The sequence below is a fragment of the Camelus bactrianus genome, chromosome 14 (genome assembly GCF_048773025.1).
Source record: "Camelus bactrianus isolate YW-2024 breed Bactrian camel chromosome 14, ASM4877302v1, whole genome shotgun sequence".
In the NCBI taxonomy this organism is placed as follows: Eukaryota; Metazoa; Chordata; class Mammalia; order Artiodactyla; family Camelidae; genus Camelus; species Camelus bactrianus.
In genome coordinates, this window is record NC_133552.1 from 8,700,240 (window position 1) to 8,717,318 (window position 17,079).

General features: G+C 39.6%; 1 long non-coding RNA gene across 6 annotated transcripts in view; it reads left to right on the forward strand.

Annotated features, from left to right (window-relative positions):
• The window catches only part of LOC123615799 (uncharacterized), a 212,715-nt gene that overhangs the window by 67,143 nt on the left and 128,493 nt on the right, over positions 1–17,079 (forward strand). The gene's annotated exons all lie outside the window — the stretch shown is intronic.

The following is a 17,079-nucleotide window of genomic DNA, read 5'->3' on the forward strand; positions in this document are numbered from 1 at the left end:
TCTCTGCGTTCTCTAGGGAAAAATATAAAATAACTAGGAAAGTATAGACCTTTTCAAATAGTAGTTGCCTTGGCTAGACCCTAAGTCTCTAGCCCCATACTTTATTTCTTCAAAGTACATTAGACTTCTTAACACTGCATTTGGTATTTATTTATTGCTTTCTTATTATCTAAAACTCTTACTGAAACGCACTTTCCTTGAGGGTGGAAAGCTTTCACTGTCTTACTCACTTTTATACTTCAGTGCCAAGAAAACAGTGACTAAACACATGATAGGTGAGCAATAAATTTTTATTGGATCAATACATAATTGAATAAGTGAAGAAAACCATATAGTTTTTGAGAACATAACACAAGACTTGAATCAATGAGGAGGCAGATCATGTTCTTATTCGGGAACACTGACACATTTTAAGATCATTTTCCCTACTACATTTAAAGGAGATAGGAATTTTCAAAAGTAGAACATGGAGATCATTTTTAGGCTGTCGTAGTCATCTCACAAGGTGCAAAGATCACCTGAACTAAAGTAGTAGTAGAGCTGTGGAGTGAAAAGGTCAGGTAAAGGTCTATTGTAGCAAGAAAATTCAGCAAGATTTGCTGTGTTGTATTGCAGAGCATACATCCACACTTTTATTCTATTTAAAAAAAGTCATTTATGTGCTTCCCTAATGGAGGATATCTAGGTTGCCTCCAACTCCGTACCTCTGTAAGCAGTGCTATGTGGATAACCTTTAGGTGCGCCCCCTCGTGGGCGTGGGGAATACTTTCTCTGAGGCGGTAATACTGAGATATGAGATATATCTGAACTTTTTTCTGAATGATTAAAACTATTTATACTTCTACTAACAATCCATTTAGGTTTGCATCAGCTTATTCATATCCTTTTTGCATGTTTCTATTTGATTACTTATGTTTTCATTCCTGAATTCAATAGAAATGATGGGATCTTGGATGGTAGGAGCCAAGTTAGAGTACTTACCCACTGAAAATAAGGTGGGCTTGTTACCACAATGTGTGACAGAACAAAAGCAATCACCGCAGTGGTCTTACTCACAGAGGTCGTCAACATTAACTAATTGTTTATGGCATTTCTAGGCTGGAATAGTTGGGCAGTGTATTAGTTTCTTAAGGCTGCTGTAATAAAACACCACATTGGTAGATGGCTTTAAACAACAGAAACGTATTCCCTCACAGTCCTGGAGTTTAGAAGTCTGAAATGAAGGTGTTGGCAGCACCATGTTCTCTCTGAGGGCTTGAGGGGAGAATCTGTTCTGTGCCTTTCTCTTAGCTTCTGGTGTTTCTGGCAATCTGGCATCCCTTGGCTTGTTGATATGCCTCCATCATCGCATGGAGCTTTCCCTGTGTGACTGGGTCTCTGTGTCTCTTCTTTGCTTCTTATGAGGATGTCGGTCACATTAGATTAAGGACCTATCCTACTCCAATATGACTGCATCTTAACATAAATCTTAATTATGTCTGCAACATAATTAATTATATAATTATTATAATTATAATAATTATGTCTTACTTCCAAAAAATTCACATTCATAGACATTGGAGGTTAGGACTTCAACATACATTTTTGTGGGATACCACTCAAGTACTACAGATTGTTAATTAAAGTCTTACTTAATTTATATAAGCAAAAAGCTCCGAGTCCAGTGTACAGGAGCCTGACTGGAATCACCAAAAAGAATTGTGGTTTTTCAGTTAATTCCAAGACATGAGCCAGTTAACAAGTCTAGAACTCCTTAGATGAAGAAGAGGCCAAGTCCTCTTGAGGAGGGACACTTCTACATAGCCAAATATTGACACTTCCTCCCAACTGTCTCCAAAGGAACTCGTGGGCATTTGCAAGAGTGGTTATGCATTGAGGAAGGGAAAATAATCACACTCCTCATGAATTACTAAATACTGACTCTGAGCTGACACCGGTTCCTAGAGCTTCCTAAGCCACAAGTAGGGGGTTCTGAATACCAGGCGATCAATGGGATTTTGGCTCAGGTTTGTCTCATAGGGGGCCCACTGAACATCCTGTGGTTATTCCCCAGTTTTGGAATGTGTAGGTGGAACTGACATGCTCAGCAACTGGCAGAATCTCCACATGGTTTCCACGACCTTAGGAGAGTGAGCTACATGATAAGAAAGTGAAACCATTCTAATTACTCATCTTCCAAAATAGTGAATCAAAAACAATACTTCATTCCTGGATGACTGCAGAGATGAGGCCACCATCAAGGACTTGAAAGATGCAGGGGTGGCGACTCCTGCCACATCCCTGTTCAACTCATTATTTGTCCCATGTAGAAGACAGAGTTAGGAAAGTTACTGTGACTTATCATAAACCTTATCATGTATAGACTCCAACTGTAGCTGCTGTTACAAATATGCTCAACTTTCCAGCCCTGTGTCGTAGCCTGTCTGCAGGGACCTCCATCCTCTCTCCATTCCATAGGACCTCACACTAGTCCATTGTGCTGAGGATATCATGTTGATTAGACCTGGTGAGCAGACAGTAACAGGGATTCTGGATGCCTTGGTAAGACACTTGCATGCCTGAAGGTGTAAAATAAATCCCAGAAAAATTCAGAAATCTGCCACCTCAGAGACATTATTAGTGTTCTGGTGGTCTACAACAGAGTCCCAAACTATGACTCACTGGCCAAATCTGGACTGTGGTCTGTTTTTATATGGCCTGTGAGCTAAGAGTAGTTTTTATATTTTTAAATGATTATTAAAAAGCAAAGAATATGTAGCAGAAACTGTATGTGGTCCACAAAGCCTAAAATATTTACTATCTAACCTCTTATAGAAAAAGCCTGCTGACTTCTTGTCTAGGTCATGTTGAAATATAGTTCCAAGGTGGAGACCAAGTTGCTGTATTTGGGTTCTCCTATTAGTAAGAAAGAGGCACAAACCCTAATGGGTCCCTTTGGATCTTAAGGGCAATATCTACCTCATTTGAATATACAGCTCTCATCCATTTACAGAGTATCTAGAACAACTTCCATTCTTAACTTGGCCCAGGAAAGAGTGGGCTCTGTAAAAGGTCCAGTCTGCTGTGTAGGTTTCTCTGTCACTCTGCCCGTATATCTCAGTAGATTCCATGATGCCTATAGTGTCTGTGGCAGACAGAGATGCTGTTTGAAACTTTGGCAGGTCCTAATAGGAGAATTACAGTGCAGATCTGTAGGATTTTGGAGCAAAGCTGTGTCATTCTCTGCAGACAGCTACTCTTTTGAGAAACAGGTATCTGATTTGTTATTAGCCTGAATGCTTGACCATGGACTACCAAGCTTCCCATGTGACCTGATCTGCCCATCCTGAATGGATATTCTCTGACTCACAAAGTCATGAAGCTTTACACATGCACAGCAATCCTCAGTCATCAAACGAAAGTGATATATAGATACAGATATAGATATAGATATAGATATATTTTATACTGAATGGAATAGTATTCAGGCATAAAAAGTAATGGGGTACTAATGCATGCTACAACATGGATGAATCTTGAAAACATCACGCTAAGTGAAAGAAACTAGACATGCAGAACCCCTTCCTGTTATGTGACTCCATTTATATGAAACGCCCCGAAAAGGCACATCTAGGTGTTTAGCTAGGGCTGAGACTTAGTGGTCAGTGGGAGTGACTGCTGGTAGGTACATGGTTTCTTTTGGGGATGATGAATATACTCTAAAATTGATTGTGGTGGTTGTCCTACAGCTGTGTGAATATACTAGAAACCACTGAGATGTACACTCTAAATGGCTGAATTGTATAGTATGTGAATTATGTCCCAATAAAGCTGATTCCCCACAGCCCTCAGAAAGAAAGCCAATGGAAAACTATAACACTTCAGTTAAGACAGGACTGTTAATAGCTCAGGCCCTGTAAAATAGAAAGTTTTGATCTCTTTATCAGGCAAGGAACTATGACTAGCTAATGAGCTTGCTTTATGGCAAAAAATAAAAATAAAAACACGTTATTTTATTTTGTTGCTCAAATTGTTCCATCTTTGGCCACTGTAATTTTTCTGTGCCTCCGTCTTTTGTTTTTTGAGCACTGCCTCACTTTCTGGCGCTAGCTAGAAGATGCTCAGGCTCTTCTTGTATTTTCAGTGCCATTTTCATTTGATCTAATTACTGATATAATTGGGTTTATACCTATTATATTGATACTTGCTTTCCATTTTCTCATTTGTTTTGTGCCATTTATTGTGCCTTTCTTGCTTGCTTTTGGGTTTAACAAGTATTTTTTATTATTCCATTTTCTCCTCTATTACCTCTTCAGTTATATCATCTGTTATTATGATTTTATTGGTTGCACTTGAAATTATAATACATATCTTTGATTCATTATAGTCTACTTTAGATTAGTGTTTTACCATTTCTCAAACAATAAAAGCAGCTTACAGGAATTCAAGTTCTATTACTGCCTCCCTCCCTTGTGCTATTTTTGTTATACAATCTACTTTTGCATATAAACCCCACAAAATACTATTATTGCTGTTGTTTTAAAGAGTCAAGGAGGGTGGGGAGTATAGCTAAGTAGTAGAGTGTGTGCTTGGCGCACAGGAGGTCCTGGGTTCAATGCTCGTTACCTCCGTTAAGGGAGGGAAAAAAAAAAAAAAGAATAGCATCTCCCGAAGAGGGGAACATGCTGAAAGGGTAGAGTCAATATTTATTTTTATTTGCCCACATATTTATCATTTCAGTGCACTTCCTTCCTCCTTACAGCCCCATGTTTCTATCTGGCCACATATTTCTTCACCCTGAAAATTTCTCTTCATTATTTTTTGTGTGTATACCTCCTGGCAACAGATTCTTGGAGGTTTTTTGTTGTTGTTGTTGTTGGTTAGTTTGTTTATAGGTTTGAAAACATCTTTATTTTGGCTTCAGTTGTGAAGGATGCATTCGCTTAGTATAAAACTGTAGGTGGACAGGGTTTTAAAATTTCAGTGTTATAAAGATGTCATCCTACTGTCTTCTGACTTCCATGGATTTTTTTGTGTACTTTCCTTCTCTCAAGGATTATGTCTGGAGAGTTTTATTTTTGACCAGCTGTTATAGTTTTTTTTGCATAGGATCCCAACTTCTCCGTGATAACCAGAACTGGAACTCATCTCTTCTTGACTTTTTCATTGGCCATGACATAAACCATTTCTTTACTAGAATGTATCTCTGTCTTGTTCTTGAACTTAAAAAGGAATGTGTATAAAATGCTTCCTTCAAGTATGATTACTAAGTGCTCTTTAGCAAGTTGGAGCTGTTTCCTTTTATTCTTGTCTATCAGAATTATTTTTTAATCATAAATAGAAGTTAAAAACTATCAGTCGCCTTTCCTGAATCTGTAGAGATGGTACCATAAATGATTTTCCTCTTTTATTTCATTATTGTAGTAAATTTCATTGATTGATTTTCAGGAGTTCAACAATGTTTGCATTTCTCAGGTTAGCCATGCTAATAAATCCGCTTTATCATAACACATTCTTTTTCAGAGCTTAACTGTTGGTTTATATTTACCCGGTGTATCTTTTTTCTAGTATTTACTTTTATAATTCCTGTGTCTTTTGTTTATATATGTCTCTGGCAAACAACATATTACTGGATTTTTTAAAGTCCTATCTGGATAACTGTTAACCCTGTACTGTGAACATTGGGAGAATATATTTTTGTTTCCAGAATTCTTGGAAAGCAAGGGGACTCCACTTCTCCCGGTGAGGTCAGTAGGACCTGATGACCTGAGGTCTCAGCAAAGTAAGTCCCTTCATCCTGAGCCTCCCTGAGGCGCTGCCTGTGAGGCGGCATGCCACAGTTTCTTTCCCTGGAGGTACAGGGAGAAGTTGTTGCTCAGACCCACTTTTCTTTTTCATAGAGAAACTGCTCATACATCAGAGGACAGTTGGGAAGCAAAAATTTAGGTTACTGTTGACCCAGAGTCCCCTAGAAAACTTTGTAAATTCATATTACCTCCTAAATACAAAAGCAATACTTGTTTATTTTATGAAATTTGGAGAACATCGCATATACAAAGAAGGAATTAAGAATACTTACGGTGGGCAGGGGAGAGTTCAGTGGCAGAGTGCATGCTTAGCATACGTGAGGTCCTGTTCAATCCTCTGTACCTCCATTAAAATAAATGAACAAATACCTAATTACCCACCTCCCCCCAAAAAATTTTAAAAACAAAGAATACTTACAATCCAGAGATAATCAGTGTGTGTCACCTCACTTGTGGACGTGGTATCTTTTTTTAACCTGAAGGCGTCAAGGGAGTATTTTAGGCGACAACCAAAATTCATCTTCCTTTCTGCCTGAGTTTTGAAGGGCTGTATTTGGCCAGTCAGTCTACCAGGAATAGCAACCAAGTTCGTGCAGGTCCAAGCAATGGACATCTCGTCAGCATTACTGCCTGGCCACGGTGATACCTCCCATGCTAAGACACCTCCCAATTTTAGAGATGTTAAAATGTAACAGAGCGCGTTACAGTTGATGAGATACAGTCATGCTTTTTAATTGAAAAGTAGCTAGTAGACTAGAAAGCTATTTTGAGTCATTCCATCTGTATCTTTTTTTTTAATCAATTTGTCCTTCTATTTTGTATATAAATAGGAAAGTGTCTCTGATATTGTGGTGGTAAAATTTGGGTGGTTTTGTGTTAACTTTCTACTTTACCTTTTTAGTGTACTGTGATTTTTAAATAATGACTACATAATTACATAAAAATAATAAAGGTATTATTCTTAAAAGCAAAACAATTAGAAAGCAAATAAAAAAGTCTAACAGCAATAGGGGGAGAAGGAGACTACTGAAACATGGATAAACTGTTTTGCACTTCATGCTACTCTGGTGTTTGTGAAGTAGACACTTTGGAGATGTATGTCACATTTTTGATCGACAGAAAACTCTTCCTTACCTCTGTCAAAGTAGAGTCCACATCATTAGATGGTCTTTTGTCGTTAGAAAGATCATTTACAGACATGAGAAGCCAAAGAATATGTTCTAGGATTTAGGAAATGTGGAGAAGGAGGAGAAGATTGAGGTAGGGAAAAAAGCAGTAAATAATAATAAAATTATTCCAAATTATTGGAACATGTGAAATATGAAGTTGAAAGATACAGATCAGAGGGGAGATTTCGGAAGTTGGGACAAGACCCTCTTCAGTTCATTATATGAACAACTGATTCTTGAAGTAAAAGAAAATTCAGGGGATTAAAAAAAACCCACATTCTAATTAGTATTTTCAGAGAGACACCACAGCTATCAGTGGATTAGCCTTCTAATTTTGAGATGAAAAATATTGTTAACCACAAAAACAAGTTATCTTCTCTCTCTCATAAATCCTCCCCCTACACCCACACACATACCATACACCCCCCCCAGGCACTTTACCAGCCCTTCTCCCTTCCTTCAAAGGGTAGATTTTCCTGTTGAGATTCTGATTTTTCTCCCTGTCATGTAATGCTGTAAGGAGCATTTCACATGAAGAGTTCTAAAACGTGACTTCTTTGGGTATCTTTATTGAGATTTTGGTTTGGCAGACACATTTTCTTCTCTTAATTTTGTCCTCATAGATCTAAGGAAGGTAGCTTTGTCTCCATTGAGGACCTATGTACAAATGTATATAATATAATATTAAATTTTAAAACATTGAGTATATGTATATTATGTGCCAAGCATAGTGATAAGTGCTTTATCTTTACTTTGTAGAAGTGGAAAATAGCCCTAGAAAGATTTAAACGACAGACAAACAAGCCCAGTGTGGCAGAAGCTACTAACACTTACTGATCCCCATGTGCTCATGTGTATTTCCCCAGCTTCCCCTGCAGTTAGCTTGGACAGGCTGTCTGAGGAAAAGTGACTAGTTCTGGCCAATGGTTACACATCCAAAAGTGCCCTCCATTCACATGCTCCCTTCCCCTCCATCTGCCAGCTGGAGGATGAGAGGGCGTGGCCCGGATCACTGAGTCACTGGCAGGAGAGCTGCCCTACCTGCATTACTGTGATGACAGCAAGAAATACACTTGTACTTTGCTTAGCCCCTGAGATTTAGTTGTATGTCACCAAACTAAGTTAATGACTGTGACTAATGTACCCCCTACCACACAGCTAGTATCTACAGAGAGTGCAGGGCTGGAACCTAGAACTCCTGGTTCCATTGTCTGTACTTTTAGAGAGAAGTTTCCTAAGCCAGGAAAGAGAAGATAAAGAGGAGAGGAAAGAGGGACTGACCTGATGTGAAAACAAAGATAACCAGCCCCAATCCGGAATGGCAGTAAATGCAGAGCTTAAGACAAAGCTGACTTGTCTCCTGCTCGCTGCTGCGCTAACACAGGCAGCTTACTTACCTGTTCTGAGCCTGGTTCGTCCTGCACCATGAAGACACCAAGCACAGTGTGGGGCATACGGCAGCTAATTTAGTTGTCAAGTATTGTTTATTATAATTATCTACCGCTACCCTTGATAAAATAAGAAGAAAATTAGTGATTACAGATATAAATATAAAAATATCATGCCTAGTAGAATACATTGATGTTTGTTTTGTGGCAAATAAGAGAAGGTGTGAAAATTGTATGTGAAAATTAATATAAAAAAAGCATAATTGAGAGAAATAGGAACATTTTGTGTCTCTGCCCGGGGCTGCATAAAGCCCTGTAATGTCTACACAAATTTAGATAATGTAATAAAATGAATGCATCTCACACTGGAATAATTGAGAGTCATTATTTTCATAAGCAATAGGGCAATTATCAAATGGGAAATCATCTTAAAATTATTCTGCTACCCTATTGTAATATCAATAAGGAATTTATGAAACACAGCCTTTTTAGGTGGCATTGGACCATTTGAGAATGTGGCTGTCAGTGTGGAAAACTTTTTAAGAGAGGCTTTAAAGAATTAGAATTCCAGAGATGTATTCAAAATGAACATTAATTACTTGGTATTCAACTTGATTACCTTATGTTCATAATAAGAAATGATTTGGAGTTCTGTAATACAAAGGTGCTTCATGAAACCTCATTTTATTTTCTAACTAATCAGAGTGAGCCTGAAGCAATTTTTTTTTTCCACTTATGTAACCTCTGCTTCCCTGGCCTCCACTGCAGGGCTGTAGCATTTCATGGTAGACGATGGAGAGACGGTTACAGATGTGCTGCTGTGGGAGGCTTGGTCCTCAGGCTGTGTGGATCTCAGTCACAGAGGATGCTTGCCACAAGCAGCCTGCTCAGATGATATGGCCCCAAATTCTAACTGTGGCTTTTCTGAATGACCCTTTAGCTCAATTTATAAAATCTACTCCCAGTGAACCTACTCTTGACATTCAGGGTTTGATGACTACGTCATCTGGGTCAAAAATGGGGACCCTTGAGTTGCCATGTGTATGTCCTTGTGAGAATAATGGACCACAGTACCCAAAATGCCATAATCCTGGAATATCTATAAATTAGTTTCCTTAGGGATGGGTAAGTTTTTCCTCCACATTCTCAACCCATGGGCTGTTGGGCTTGTGTTTATCTGTAGCAGGACTTGGCCCTTAGTAATTAGAACTGCTACTTTCACCATCCCAGTGTCCTGGGCAGAACCTACTGGTTTCCAAGAAAGTGACACCTTGAAATATATGGTTTTGATGTTCATTATTATTTTGAAAATTTCTCAGTGTTAGATTCCTCATTTGTAAACTGTGTACAGAAATAACAGTGACAGGGTCAAAATTTGCACACCACGTATTGGGAGTGCAAAAAATGTAGGTTCTCTGTTTTCCAAATCTAATTTATCTTGCTCTAGATCCTCCAATCTGTTGCTAGAAAAAAAAAACAAAAACAAAAACAAAACAAAACAAAACAAATAACCCTCCTCAAAACCCTGAACTTTCTTATTAATGATAAATTCATCTCTTCCAGACTCTAATGCTCTCCCGCTAACTCAGTCTCCCTTGGATAGATATTCAATCCATCTGAAACCTGAACCCTCCAAAAGAGCATTTCCTCTGTTCCTCTTCTTTGGAGTTTTCCCTCCCGTCTTCTTTACAAGGTACCACTTAGATGACAGGGAACATTTTTGTTCTCTAAGAGACAGACTGTAGAAACAGTCAATAGCAAGACCACATAATAAAAACGGAACTCTGACCCACAAACTACAGCAACCCACCCAGGAAGCCGGCCCCTTGTCTGCAGTAAACAGCTCAGGACGTCAGCCTGCTGTTAAGTCAGACCTGCAGGAAGCCTGGTAGTTACTCCTAGTGATAGTCAAGAAGCTAAACAATATCTTCTGTTAACAGTCCACCTAATTGGCCAGGACTTGATTTGCTTTTCTCATTAATTAGTCTTGTTATTTCCACAGCTCCCACAGCGTCAGTGAGGAGTGACCAACTGCCTGCTGGCCTTTCTGCCAGGCACCTACTGCCCTCCAGCTGAGACACTTGGATGTCTCTGGACATTGTTCTTTCCTCATTGACTTTGCCCATTAAGGGTCTGAGGCTGGTGAACCTGGAGGTCTGTGCACTTGGCACAGTAGGGGCTCCGTGGGTCCCATCCACCCCACAGCAAAGCTGGCCTCCCCCGGCTCTTTGGAGCGCAGGTCTCTGGAATCTTAGCGGAATACCCTCTCTAGTGCCCGTCCAGGCTGTGGGCCCCAGTCTCTGCTGTGGCGTCTCTCACCCCTCGCTTCAGTTTGGCTCCCAAGTCTCGGCTACCTCCCCACAAGCTGTCTCATCAGAGGACACAGGGACGTCCTCCCGCCCTCTCTCTGCTGAAACGTCGCACCACTGTTTTATTCCGCCGTGCTTGCCTAGGTAGCTTGAGGGCACCCTGCTAAGCAGTTTCTAAACAGGAAGTGAGAAAAGGTCTCCTTTACTTTTGCTGCCCTTTTGTACCATCTGGGCTTCTTTTCTTTTCTTTTCCTCTGCTCTCGCTCCGAGGATCAGGTCCAGGGAGGCTGATGTCCTACTTTCCCCAGCCCCTGGCCGTGCTTCCCTGTCCTTTGTGGCTTGCAAACCTCTTTTCTCCCTTGCACAATGGGTCTGTGAAGCCCGCCCCACTGTGTTATAGCCTCATTTCCCAGCCTCGTGAACTTCTCACCTCTAGGTGGTTCATTTACTTCTCTTCCTTGGGGGCAATAAGGCTGTGATTAGCGTTAATAGTGAAAGGACTGCAGAAAAATAAACCAGCCTACAGGTAAGGGACGATAGCAGGAAATACTCCCCACCTCTGATTACTTCACAGGGCGGTAATGATGATCAACTGCGCCCAAGTACAGGAAATACTTTGTTTTCCAAAGGGAAGGCGGACGTGAATTGTTGTTACTATATTTAAATCAGAGCTTAACAACTCGGTATTGTCATTAAAAGGGGTTTGTCTCTTTACTTATTTTAAAAGGGTTTCTTTTTTGTCTGTCATTTTTAAGGAGAAAGAATTCAGTTTAAACCTTGACTTTTTTTTCCTCTTTGCTGGTCAAAGGTGTGAATTTATATTGCTTTTCTTGAATTCAGTAGTTTCTCATGATCATTTTGATTTTCACCAATAGAAATGAAAAATGTGAATTCCAAAGATTTTCATATGACTTTTTTTCTTCATAGGTTAGAGATAGGAAAAGTCCACAGGGTAGCCACAGGAAAGCTCATCTGCCAGCAGGCACTGCTCTTCACAGGGTCTGAACTGGGGTTAAACCACAAGGACGCTGACTGTGCTTGCCCATAAATATACAGGAAAGGAAGAATATTTCAAAGTGCTTAAAAAGAGACCAGGAGAACACTCAAAACTGAATTCCTCCTAGTAGATGAGCACAATCTATGCTGATTTTGAAAAAAAATAGAATTGATATTTACATAACACTTTATAATTTAGTTTTTTTATTTGCTCTGTCTCATTTTAACAAATAAAAGTCTTCTAAGAGAAATATTATTATCATTCCCATTTTACAGACGAAGCCAGACTCATCCTGATTTGGTTGTATCTTGAATATGACTTTAGTTCAATGTGTTCTTTATTTAGCCAGTTCCCTTATTTTTCCACGTCTGCATTCAAGGGAGATGCCAGCTCTGCTCTTTTTGAAATACAGATGGTGGGAAGATTTCTTGTTTCACCTTGAAACTGTCCAGCTTGGGGCGGCTGAAGGGTGATGGGAATCACCCTTCACTGTCAAAGCTCACAACATGTGGAAAACTACTTTATAGCCAACATATCCACCAATAACCTCTATAAATAGGTAATTTGGGAACAGTGTTTCTATAGAGATGTAGTATTCGGAGGAACAGTAGTTACTTACGGCAGTGCAAACGTGTTAATGGTGGATTGGAGAAGTCACACCTGTTTCTAAGTGAGGTGCAGTTAAGCAGTATCTTTTGTTTGCCAAGTTTCATTGCTGAGATTATATGTTCTTTGTGGATGAATTTATCATTACCACTTGAATCGTTTATTATTTACTGAGTGCCTAAAATAGGCAAAGGGGTGATGTTTTGGTCGGGTTTTGCATAAAAGGAAGAAAACTGGTTTTGGGAGTGCGGGGTGAGAGGCTTTTCCAAGCACGAGGGTTGTTGTGGGAAAATCAGACATAGAGCTGGATTGCATGAAGCAAAAGAAAAAAGTGATTTTAAGTGAATGGTCACTGGGAAAGAAATGTCCTGCATAACTGGGAGCAGAAAAGGAAGGAGGTAGGAAGTAGTATGAGAAAGGAGTAAAGGAAAAGAGGGAGACCAAAGCAGGATGTGAGAGAGAGGATACCGTGAGACCATTCATTTCCTCATTAAACAAGAACTAAAAATCTGTTACGAATCCGGGGGACGTGAATATCCTGAGGGGGAAACTGAGGCTCTGAAAGTTAAGTGAGTTCACACAGAATCGATTCCGAGGTCTGTGTTCTCTCTGCCATGCTCATGCTTCTATACTCCACAGAGACCTTGTCTTTATCATTTTTCTCAGAGATTTTTACATTCCTGAATTGAAAATACGTTTAAAAAGAAGTAGATATATGGAGTCCTAGTGCTGGAGAGATTGAGAACACTGCTAAGCTAAACTTGGTTGGAAGGAAATCATTGCTGAGAATAACTTTCTGGTAATAATTTCATAATGTCTATGTACATCAAAGCATCACGTTGTACACTTTACATAGGTACAATTGTATTTTTAAGTATTCTTCTATGAAGCCGGAAGAAAGAGAAGAGCTTTTAACACTGAGTGGTGCAGTGCTAGAAAGCAGGTTGGGATGTGCTGGGGGCAACTTTGAATGACTGAGCAAGACAGCAAGGAATGCTCGAGGAGCCTGATGATTATTTGACTGTTTTCTTCTCCTTTGATTCATGTGTAGATATGGAAGGCTTTTGAATAAATTTCTTACTGTCTGCATATTTTGATTGAATAATTATTCTATCTTCAATCATAAAGTGTGAAGATGGCTTATTAAACCACAAAGCTAAAGCTCAAAATTTTTATGAGATAACTCTTGACAAAACAGTATCTGAATAGACTGGAATCATTTTTTTTTTTTAAGTTGGTAAAAAGAAATGTCCTCCCAAAGAAACTGTTTTCAACCTTAGTGCAGTGTGTCAATCTGACAGATTAACAAAACACATCAAACAGTGTAACACTGGAGATTTGGAAGTGCCAATTTGACCTTCACAGTAAATTGCCCAGAGAGATTTGGTGATTTTTAACTTAACAAGTGGGTGTGTTCTGTAATCTATAAATGATCTTCAACCAGAAATAAACTTTCTATCTGAACTTCCTTAAGTAATTTTAAGTTCAAGGGCCTAATAGACAAATGAAATGGAAAGTCATTTGTCTAAATGGATCAGCTCCCAATTTCCCCTGTATCCGAACCATCATTTTTATAAATAAACAGGTGTTGTCTGCTCATTTTACATCATCTATTTGAATTTATATTGTCTATGACAGCCCTATGCTGGTTAGAGGCGCAGCTCAACTCCTTCGAATCAAAGCGTGCCTTATGTATAGTGGCCCTCTTGCATACATGAACACTTAGAAATCACTGATCAATTATGATTATGGGCAATAATGAAAATATGTAACGTGTATTTCCAGGTAATTCTCCACATTTCATGTTTGGTTGCCCGTGTCTTTGTAACAGTAGTATAAGTTAACTAGATGTTGCAGAGGTCTTCTTGTTTCAGATGCAAAATTTTCTTCAATGCATTACATACTTAATAAGTATCTTCTATGCACATACGCATCTCGAGGTTGAAAATCCATGAGATATTCTTTGTAACTGCTTAGGGAAGATTTGCAGTCTCAATTAGGACATCCATGTAAAAGTAAACAAGGAGGTGATCATTCAAGCCAGTACATATTCACATGACAAGCTGTACGACTCAGACAGCGTGTGTCCAGGAGATCAGAGGAAGGGGAAGCCACATTGAATTCAAGTAATCTGTGAAGTGTGCCTTGAAGAATGCTGAGCAATGAACTTAGGACATAGTGATGGGCTTAATGAATATAGTTCCATGAGTGAATGAAGTAGGAATAGGGAGCAATGGTGGGAAGGGCATGAGCAGCCCCAGCAAGGGGCCTTCCTTTTGATGCTGACTGGGTGTCAGTGTGTGGATTTGCACTCCTCTTAGATCTTTATTTCCCCCAAAGGATTGCTCTGTCTGCTCTCTTACCTTATTTCCAACAAATTCACAAACCTCTCACCTCCTGCTCAAAGTCTCCAATTATCCCCATGGGTCTAGTGGTTTAACTGTTAGGAGTCATTTCCATGTGTACTCCCTTCACTTCACAGGGACTGAATTTATAAAAAGCTATGATTATTTCAGCTCTACAGAGAAGGAGATTGGAATTCAGAGATGTCAGGAAGCTGGCTAGGAAGTCTGTGCAGTCACTATGCCCACATTTCCAAATGGTTATTTTTTTAGTGGATGATAACAGGAAAAAAATGATCTATGCAGTGAAATAAGCTTGGGAAACCCTGCATACCCTCACCTTTGTAGATTTTTATAAAGCGTGTTACCATGTTAATCTCTAAGAAGCTCTGCTCTAAAGAAACCTCTTAAAGTTTGTTTAATGAATCATCTTCCTAATTTATGATCACAATCTTTTTTAATCCCATCATCAATTATCAGTATTTCCCAGAACAGCTGAGCATATATTTCAACTTTCTTCACCCCTAAACATGGCTCTAGAATCTCTTCAAATCCGAGCCTTCACCCTCTTCTCTTACCATTGTTTAAAATTGTAGACTTTCTTGCCTTAATAATGCTCCCCCCACGTGGTAATTTATCTGACTCCTTCTCCAGGATATTATGGGCTGAATTGTGTCCTCTCCATAATTTATATGTTGAAGTCCTAACCCCCAGTGCCTCAGAATGTGACCTTATTTGAAAATAGAGTCATTACAGATGTAATTGGTAACATTAAGGTCAAGTCACACTGGAGTGAGAGGAGGTAACCCCTAATATTCCTAGTATCCTTATTTAAAGGGGAAATTTGGACCCAGAAGTGCAAACAGGGAGCCTGCCACGTGAAAATGAAGACAGAGGTTGGAGTGATGCTTTTCCAAGCCAAGAAGCGACAATAATTTCAGCAAAGCGATGTTAGGAGAGAGGCATGGAACAGATTGCTCCTCCTAGGCCCTGGAAGGAACCAGCCTTGCCAACACATTGATCTCGGACTTCCTGCCTCCAGAACTGTGAGACAATTAATTTCAGTAATGTTTAATTCCACAATTTGAGGTACTTTGTTAAAGCAGCCTGAGGATACTATACACAGAGCATGTCCCACACTCATGTCTCCAGAATGTTTCCCTCTTCCTTTCCATTCCTCCGCTTTTAACTGCTGAATTCACTGACTTCCACACCGAAACAGATTGCTCCAGCCTGCACTCCCGCAGCACTTTGTCTATTTCCTATTGGTTTGTAGCCCCCTTGGAAATGGTCTTATTCCTTTTTGTATTCAAAGCACTGAAGAATGACAGTCACCCTTAGTTAGGCTCCCAGTAAATGTGTCCAAGAGAACAGCTGAACAATGAACGGGCGGTGGTGTTTGTTCTCCTGACTTTCTGTGTGTCACAAAGCAGTGGGGTGGTGATCGTGCTGGCCCGGTCTGAGATGGCGCAGATAGCTTCTGATGGAGTAAGTCCAAGTGTGGGATAAAGTGGTCATTAGCATCTCTCGACACCGCTTTTGCTAGAGGCTGGGATGAGATCAGCATGTTATGAGCACATTATGATGCGGTCCTATTGCAGATGCCATTAGATCAAAGCATCTTAGCTCCCAGCATCTAGTTTTGATTTCATATTGACACCGGGGAGGGGGGGGGGGATAAAGCTGCATATTGCAGGGCAAATGCATCGTGGTTTTAATTGGAACATTCAAGACTCTTAATACCTGCAAGGGTTCTAAAGTGAGGATACAGGAATTTTTAATTAGGACCTTTATCATGGATTTATTTCCTTCCCACCAAGATAGTGGGGAAATGCTGATTTTTCATAGTTATATTGAAAAGAAATTTATCAAAAATATATGTTAATTATCATTACTATATCAGAAATGGATTTTTGATGACAACAATGAGGATTTATGTAAAATTGTGTCGTTATTTTACACTGATGTTCATGCCTGTTTTGTTTTTGTGAAGTATATTTTGCCAAATTTGTGTAGTAAATTCACAAAACAAAGCATCCATTTTTGGGGGGGGGTACTAAATTTTACTTGTAGGGTGACTGCCTGTCCTGGGTTTCCCAAAATGGTTCAGTTTAGCACTGAAAGTCCTGCATCCCAGGAAACCCTCATTTATGGGCAGTCTTGGACAGTTCGTTTCTCTATATGCACCCCCAAATTTGAATTTATTTAGTTTGGTGATGCTACAGTTTCAATTCAAATATATTTGTACTTCCATTGCACTAAGCACTGTGAGAGACAGAGAGATGAAACGCAGACTTTACCCTTAAGCTTCAGATCTAGTGGGTGTAATGTAGGCCCATATGCTGAAAGTTGTAAGAAAGATACAGCACACAACTGGGCTTAGAAGGGAATAGCTTTCTGATTGCTGAACAAGTCCTGAGGAGGCTTTTAAAATTGACCTTGAAGGATACATAAACTTTTGAAAAGCAGATATTTGGTCTGG